Genomic DNA, 8566 nt, shown 5'->3' with positions numbered 1-8566 from the left:
TTTTCCCCTTCAGTAAACTGAAATGAGCCATGGTTTAAAGATCCACAACTTCTGGGCTTCCTTGGTGGCACAATGGTTAAGAGTCCGCCTGCCGACGCAGGGGATGCGGGTTCGTGCCCCGGTCCTGGAAGATCCCACATGCCGCGGAGCGGCTGGGCCCGTGAGCCATGGCCGCTGAGCCTGCGCGTCCAGAGCCTGCGCTCCGCAACGGGAGAGGCCACAACAGTGAGAGGCCCGCGTACTGCAAAAATAAATAAATAAATAAATAAGATCAACAACTTCTAATTTGTAAAGGGCTAGCATTTCATTACAAAGCAAAGTTTCAAAATCCATTTTGCCACTAAGAAGTATCCCATCTCATTTTTCATTGAAAGTGGTCTTGGCTATTTCAATTTACTTTATATTTTAACGAATCACCTTTCACTAAATGCCAGAGGGGTAAGGTAGAAAAAAAATATGGGATTAAAATCAGGCTGATGGGAATATGAAATCCAAGAAGCATAACTCCTGTGTGCCCTTGAACAAGTTATTTAATTGCTCTGAGCCTCAGTTTCCTCATCTACAAAAATGGAAATAATAGCACAACTTAGAGAATGACTCTGTGAATTAAACTAATAATAAATGTGAAAGTGCCTAACTTATATTAGTTTAAAAAAGTTACCAAAGCAGATCCACAAGAAAGGAAACATTGTTATGATTAAAATGGATATTTCCTGTGAAAGAAGCCAACCTATTTTAATATTATTATCTGGAATATATTTTTTTAGTCTCTTGATAGTTTTCTTAATAAAAAACAATTAAACTAACATATCCCAATTCTCTATTTAACTGAAGGTTTTTATTACTTTCAAACATTTCTTCACCGATAATTACATTCCTGATGAAGATACTTAGTTTCAATTTCATTTGATCCTTAGTGCCTGCTTTAGTGCTTGATGGCTTATTAATCTATATTTTTATAAGCTTATAAATTAAACAATTGATAACATACTTCTTTCTATTCTATCCTTTTAGTGTGTTTTTTCCTATTTTTTCAGTTTTATTATGGTATAATTGATAAATAGGAACTGTATATATTTATGGTGTACAACTTGATGTTTTGAATACATTGTGAAATGATCACCACAATCAAATTAATTAATATATCCATAACCTCACATAGTCACCATGTTTTTTCTTTTTTTTCTTTTTGTTTGTGGTGAGAACACTTAAGATCTACCCTCTTGGCAAATTTTGAGTGTTCAATACAGTATTGTTAACTATAGTCACTGTGTTGTATACTGTATATTTGATCTCCAGAACATATCTATCTTGCATAACTGAAACTTTGTACCCTTTAACCAACATCTCTCTATTTCCCCCTCCCTCCTGCTCCTGGCAACCACTATACTATCTCTGATTCTGACTCTTAATATGTTAGATTGCACATATAAGTGACATCATACAACATTTGTTTTTCTGTGTCTGGTTTATTTCACTTAGCATAATGTTCTCCATGATTTCAAACCTAAAGAAAAGTTGCAAGAAAATCGCCTTATGGCCTTCACCAGATTCATTAATTCATTTATATTTGCAATTTGTCCCATTTGTTTATCATTCTCTCCTTTCATGTGCACCCCCCACCAATGCATACACACACAAACACACACACATCTCAGTACTTCAGTGTGTATTTCCTAAGAACAAGTATATTCTCTTATATATCCACAACACAGGAAATTTAACATTGATACATTATTACTTAAACTTCAGCTCATATTCAGATCTAGTCAATTTTTCCAATAATCCCCTTTATATATATTCCCTTTTATCACCAGTCCAGGATCCAATCCAAAATCATCGTCTGTGTTTACTTGTCATATTTCCTTAATCTTTTTTTATTCTGGAGAATTTCCTCAGCCTTTCTTTGTATTTCTTGACCTTGACGGTTTTGAAGAATACAAGTGTTTTGTACAGTACTTTTAGACTCTGTTCATTTTGGGCAAGAATAAAAAAATACTTCTAATTCATTCTTAATTATGTACTATAAAAAGTTACTTTACAACCATACACAAAAAGGTACAAAATTTATTAAGACTTTATTTACTCTAGGTACGAATCACATGACTGATGCCCCAGTGTTATCAGAAATAGTTTAATATGGTGGAAAGAACACAAATTCTGGAGTTAAATTGTCTGGGCTCCACAGCTTTCTAATTGTATAGTCTTGACATTAAATCTCTGTACCTTGGTTGGGTTCCACATTTACAAGACAGGATGTTTTGTTTTTTGTGGTACGCGGGCCCCTCACTGTTGTGGCCTCTCCCGTTGCGGAGCACACGCTCCGGACGTGCAGGCTCAGCAGCCACGGCTCACGGGCCCAGCCGCTCCGCGGCACGTGGGATCTTCCCAGACCGGGGCATGAACCCGCGTCCCCTGCATCGGCAGGTGGACTCTCAACCACTGCGCCACCAGGGAAGCCCGAAAACAGGATGTTAATAGCACCTACCTCATTCATTTAGTGTGAGGATTTATATTTAAATCACTGAATATGGTGACTGGTATATAGTGAGGCTCAATAAAAACTGATCATTGGTGCCATTAATAAGATATATATCTATATATACCCAAATCTTACCATGTATATATGTTGATTTTTTAAAATATTCTTTATTTCCTGCTTTCAACAGAGAAGTATCATTTGAAAGTCCCACAATATGTAATTAAATTACAGAGAAATGAATACATTTGGAAACATTTTCAAATCTGAAGTGATACATTTTTCTTTTGAGTATTTGTATTTTATTCTAACTTCTTCCTACTTAGAAAAGTAAATTAGCATTCTTTTGTTTTCTTAATGTATTTTTATAAAGATACTAACTATAACTAGCCTCAAAACTAATAGTATTAACTTACTACTGCTGATGACTTCTAACTATATGGTGAAATATTGTTTATCATTATCCCTTATTCACAATGCTCTAGCTGATTTTTGCTTTTCTAACAACACATTCTAACTTAAATGCGTTTTTTCAAGTAACATTTAGAGTCACTGGTGACCTTGGTAGAATTCAAATGAGATGAATTCCTTATATTTTGAAAGATAGCTTTATGTGAATTTTATTCATTAGTGTTTTGAAAAATGAAAAATCTCCACATCTGTATTGCAGAAATGGAATAACTGAGGAAAGACTTGCTAAAGAATTCCCTGATGGCAAATAATTATTAGAATATATTATACTTCAACCCAGTCAATAGCAAGGGAAATTGGAATAGCATTATGTGTCTTCAGCAGGTGGTAGGATATAGTTACAAAGCCAGGAATCATGAATTCAATCATGAATTTGCATAAATGTAAATTGTGACCCAATACAGGAGTATGATCTGTTGCTTTAAAAGATGTATGTACATCAAAATTGTGAGCCCTGATTGAGAATTAAGATCTTTCATTGATTTTTATTGTGGGTGTCAAATAGATTAAAAAACTTTAGCATTCAAGAAAACTTAAAGACCCATCTGTTGTAATCCCTAAAATTTTTGATGAAGAAACTTGTGTCTGAAGGGTTAAAAATCACACAGATAAATGGCGTAAATTCTAGAACTAGAACCCAACAGTTTCCCTTCTTCATCATCTTCCAATTTAATTCCAATTAAACTAAAACAAATGTTTTAATTTTCTAAATTCTTCCAGGCAGAGGGATCCACTCATTTAAAAGGACTTGGTATCTGTTATGGACTGAATTGCGTCTTTCCAAAATTCCTGTGTTGAAGCCCTAACCTCCCAATGTCATTGTATTTGGAGATAGGGCCTTTAAGGAGGTAATTAAGGTTAAATGAGGTCATAAAGATGGGGCCCTAATCCAATAGGACTGGGGTCCTTATAGAAGAGGAACAGACACCAGAGAGATTTCTCTCTTGGTGGGTGCACACGCACAGAGAAAAGGACTCATGAGTAAACTGTGAGAAGGCAGATGTCTGCAAGCAAGGAAGAGAGGTCTCACCAGAAAGGAACCCTACTGGCTCCTTGATCTTGGACTTCTAGGCTCCAGATCTTTGGGAAAATGAACTTCTGTTGTTTAAGCCACTCAGTCTGTGGTATTTTGTTATGGCAGCCCTAGCAGACGATGACACTGTCTGATGCAAACATACAGGGTTATTAATTTTATGTCAGAAAATCAGAACAAAACGTGTGGACAAAAAGGGGGAAAAGTGGGGTGGGGTGGTGGTGGTGGGATGAATTGGGAGATTGGGATTGACATATATGCACTAATATGTATAAAATAGGTAACTAATAAGAACCTGCTGTATAAAAAAATAAAATTAAATTTTAAAAAAAGAAAATCAGTACAGCACAAAAGGAAGAGTAGACATTTTAACTTGGGAGAGTAATGAGTAAGAAAAACTTGAACAGAGAAGGTGATTCTTGTGCTAAGTTGTGAACAATGGATGAGTGGAAGTGATAGGGGCTGAACTGGAGTAGTGATACCATGTGGTATTCACAGCATTTCATTTTCCTCCTGGACCACAGGAAAAATACGTTTCTCCTCCTCGTAAATCTAGATGTGTCATGCGATCAGTGCTGCCAAAGGGATGTGAGTGATAGTGATGTAAGACAGTCCTAGACCTGACATTTGAAACAACGATTGCCATCCTCTCTCTCTCTCTCTCATGACTTCTTGCTAATCTCTCTCAATGGACAGGATCCTATGGAGAACTCAGAAGTCGCCAGGAGACAGTGGAGCCTCAAGATGGAAAGAGCCAGGATACCTTAGTCACAGCCTGACGGAGACCCTTTCCAGTTAGATGATCTTCAGTAGACTATGCACAAGGAGAATGCAGTATCATTGATTCTCAGGTACTTTTCCTCCTTACATTTTAATTTCTCTATTATAAGGATGCTTCTTAAAATTAAAGTGATAAGGAAGCAAGGTACCATAACTTAACTGGGAGAATTCATTTTCTTCCTTGGCACTATACAAAACAATGCACGTTACAATAGATGGCAGCTTAGATTTGATAAAATGCACTAAATCTTTGTAGGTTAAGGCAATGAGATAGTGGGAATTTTATTATAGCAGAGAGCATTAATTACTCTATTAAGAGTAGAGTAAAAGATAAAAAGAACTGTGTCAGCAGGCACCCAAGATTAAAAACAGTTTTGTTTGTTTTAGAAGCTGCAAGCAATTAGGTCTGAGTGGAGTGTAAATTATGGAATGGCAAATGGCAGTAACTACTACCAAGCAGAATGTGAGTGCAACTAGCAAATGCTCTGATAATTAATAATGCATTTCCTCTTGGTGGTGAACTGCATAATCAGACATTTTTATTTGAATGATGCTTGTGGCTTTTTCAGTATGGTTTTAGTAATGGAAGCATACTTTAAGAAATATTTTGAGGGAGATAAGTCAAATAATTAGTATCAATGGGCTGGTATTTTACTTGGTCACTTATTAAGAATAGTTATATGGTATAAAATTATTTTACTGAAAATAAGGTTGGGACATATAAATATTTTATGTTAATATGGTTATTTTCGTATACTACATTTTCACATTGCAAAGTCTCTTTGTTAACTCTACATTTTTATCCTAAGATTTGCCTGGAAGAAATGTAATCTTAACAGATTTGTTGATCATTCCCTTAATACAATGTAGAACCTCAGCTGTATGCAAACTTCAGTACATAAACATCACGAATCATAGATGCAATTCAAACGTTATCCCTCCAGGCCTTAAAAGGAGCTAATTTCACTGAAAGAAACAACATATTTACACTTTTATTAACCTGAGGCAACTGACCCTAACAAGGAGTTCATCATAAAATGGTAGAGGTATTGATATGCTTTCAACATCCTCTGAAAAAATTTTTTCAATGGAATTAACATGTACCTGCATAGACTGAGGAATTGTGCTTCTTTTATCACATTTGGGTTTCCCAAATGATTGTTTGCATCAACAAAAGCATGGTAAAGAGAGACTTAAAGGAGCCATTGAAACAAGAATAAGATATTCCCAGATTGATGATCTTGGGTTGATTCTATCAGCGTTGCCCCAGACTTTTGAATAATGATTTCCTTTCGTTCTCTATAGGTCTGATACACAAAATGAAATTGTATTTTGTGTACTACATGCATACCTTGGTTATGTTATCAAGTGAACAAAATAAAACTTGTCTGTGCTCTAATAACTATGCCAGTCTCCAGTATAATCTAGTCTAGAGGGGTCCAAGCTGTGTCTAGAGACACAAAACAAGACAGATGGGGCTGATAGAGTCTGAGTAAGTAAGATATCAAATTCCCTGCTTTCCCAAGTCAAACCAGATACATCCACTTTTATCTATTTTATGTGTTGGAACACACATGAGATTTCATTTTAAAAATTATCGTGTAAAAGCTTCTAAAGCCCATTTATATTTGAAATGTCAGTAAAGCACAATAATTAAACAGGAGGACAATGCAGTCAGTCTGCATTGAAAATCCTTGACCAGCACTTGCTAATTGCAGACACGAGAGTGAATTACACTAACTCTCTGGATCTGAATTCCCTGTAAAAGGAGATTAATAATTATTTCTCATAGCATGGATTTGAGGATTAAATTAAATGATACAGGTAAAACTTTGCTACACCAAGTTAATGGCTGCCTGTCCATGACTAGACTACAATGAGATAAGGAGCTTATGCCAAAATGTAATTCAGCTATATCACTAAGCACACTATTTCGTTCAGCCAGCTTTCTATTTTTCATGGTATGACTTTCTCAAAGAAGGAAGCAGTGCATTGAGTTTCATTCTGGCTGAGCTCCTTATCTAATTGAGGATTGGCCTCTTGGGAGGAACTGAATTTTATTTATTTTCCAGCTTTATTGAGATATAATTGACATATAATTTGGTATAAGTTTAAGATGTACAATGTGATGATTTGATACTTATATATTGAGAAATGATTATTACCACAGTAGGGTTAGTTAACACCTCCATCACTTCACATAATTACCATTTCATTTTTTGGTGATAACATTAAAGATCTACTCTCTTAGCAATTTCCAAGTACTTAACTAATATCGTATTATTAACTATAGTTACCAGGTTGTACATTACTGAATTTGTTGACATAACACTTTTTGTAGAATCTTTATGATTTTCTATATATAAGATCATATCATATGCAAGCAGAGACAATTTTACTTCTTCCTTTCTGATCTGGATGCCTTTTATTTCTTTTTCTTGCCTAATACTCCAGCCAGGACTTCCAGTAAGTGGTAACAGTGGGCACCCATGTCTTTTTCCTGATCATAGCAAGAAAGCTTTCAACCTTTCACCACTGAGTATGATGTTAGCTGTGGGCTTGTCATATACGGCCTTTATTTTGTCATGTTCCTTCTATACCTGATTTGTTGAGAGTTTTTATTATGAAAGGATGTTGAAGTTTGTCCAATACTTTATCTGCATCTATTGAGGTGATCATATGATTTTTATGTTTCATTCTATTAATGTGATGTATCACATTTATTTATTTGCATACATTGGACCACCCTAATGTGTTTGGCAGAGACAGTTTTCTACCATGCAGCTCACTTTGGGTTTCTGGATGTGTCAGCTGGTAATGTCCTTGGGCAGGTGGAGCTTACCAATGGGCTCTATCTGGGGGCAAGGCCATTGCCCAAGCTCTGAGGTGGGGTTGGGGTGGTGCCGCTCGCTGAAGACAGTTGGATAGAACTGCTGGCTTTGTTCCCTGCCCAAGCGAAGCTGTAGGATGGGCTCCATGGTTGTCTGGGTTCTTTGGTTGGGCTTCCTAGATAATAGGGCTGGGTACTATACTCTTGTAGGTGGGACCATGAATTAGTTTCCCTGCACTTGGCGGGCAGCAGAACAGCCCTAAGACCTGCAGTGCTCTCTGTTCACTGACCTGAATCAAGCAAGAATATGCACTGAATTCCCCAGCCAGATGGGGACACCAGTTTTGTTCTGCAGATAGGGAAAGCCACTGGTAGTGCTCTCTGTTCAAGTGACACTGTAAGCAGGGCTGTTGAATAGGCTCTGCAGCTTCCAGTGTGCTCTGGTTAGGTTCCCTAGTCAGATGGGCTGAAGGCTGTATTCAACCATAGGTGGGGCTACAAATTAGTTTCCCTGTCTTGGCAGAACTGACTCCAAAGTTAGCGAGGTTCTTTGCAGTCTTGACTCAACCCAACCAGTACCCCCAAGTTCCTTAGCTGAATGGGGCCACTGGCTTTGCTCTGCAGAAGATCAGTTCTGTCTTCCAGACTCTCCACTTGAGTGTTGCTGGGCTACACAGCTTCCACATGTTCCAGACAGGATTTCTGGTCGGGCAGGGCTGGGAGCTACACTCAGCAGGGGTGTGGCTAGACACCTCCTCTGCCTGGGTGGGCAGGGGGCGAGGCAGACCAGGCTCCGGGGCCGCCAAGGCTCTTCCTTTGAGGACCCAAATCAGGCATATCTGCACCCCTCCCCATTCCTTGGTCAAACTGTCCCACTTGGCTCTGTAAATGAGCATAGCTGCTGGTTGGGACTACAACTTGGGTACTGTAGGTAGGAAGTTGGTCTGCTCAGATCTAAGTGCTGGTTGTTGTG

At 37.6% G+C, this 8566-nt stretch overlaps 1 long non-coding RNA gene across 1 annotated transcript in view; it reads left to right on the top strand.

The window, feature by feature from the left end:
- The first annotated feature begins 4679 nt into the window (after window positions 1–4679).
- LOC136793350 (uncharacterized) overlaps window positions 4680–8566 on the top strand; it is a 138673-nt gene continuing 134786 nt past the window's right edge. Inside the window, exon 1 of the long non-coding RNA XR_010838540.1 lies at window positions 4680–4834. This is a non-coding gene — a long non-coding RNA (uncharacterized lncRNA). The remainder of the gene's footprint in view (window positions 4835–8566) is intronic.

Source organism: Kogia breviceps, chromosome X (genome assembly GCF_026419965.1).
Source record: "Kogia breviceps isolate mKogBre1 chromosome X, mKogBre1 haplotype 1, whole genome shotgun sequence".
In the NCBI taxonomy this organism is placed as follows: Eukaryota; Metazoa; Chordata; class Mammalia; order Artiodactyla; family Physeteridae; genus Kogia; species Kogia breviceps.
The sequence above is the reverse complement of the archived record's forward strand: the minus strand, read 5'-3'. Positions and strand labels throughout refer to the sequence as shown.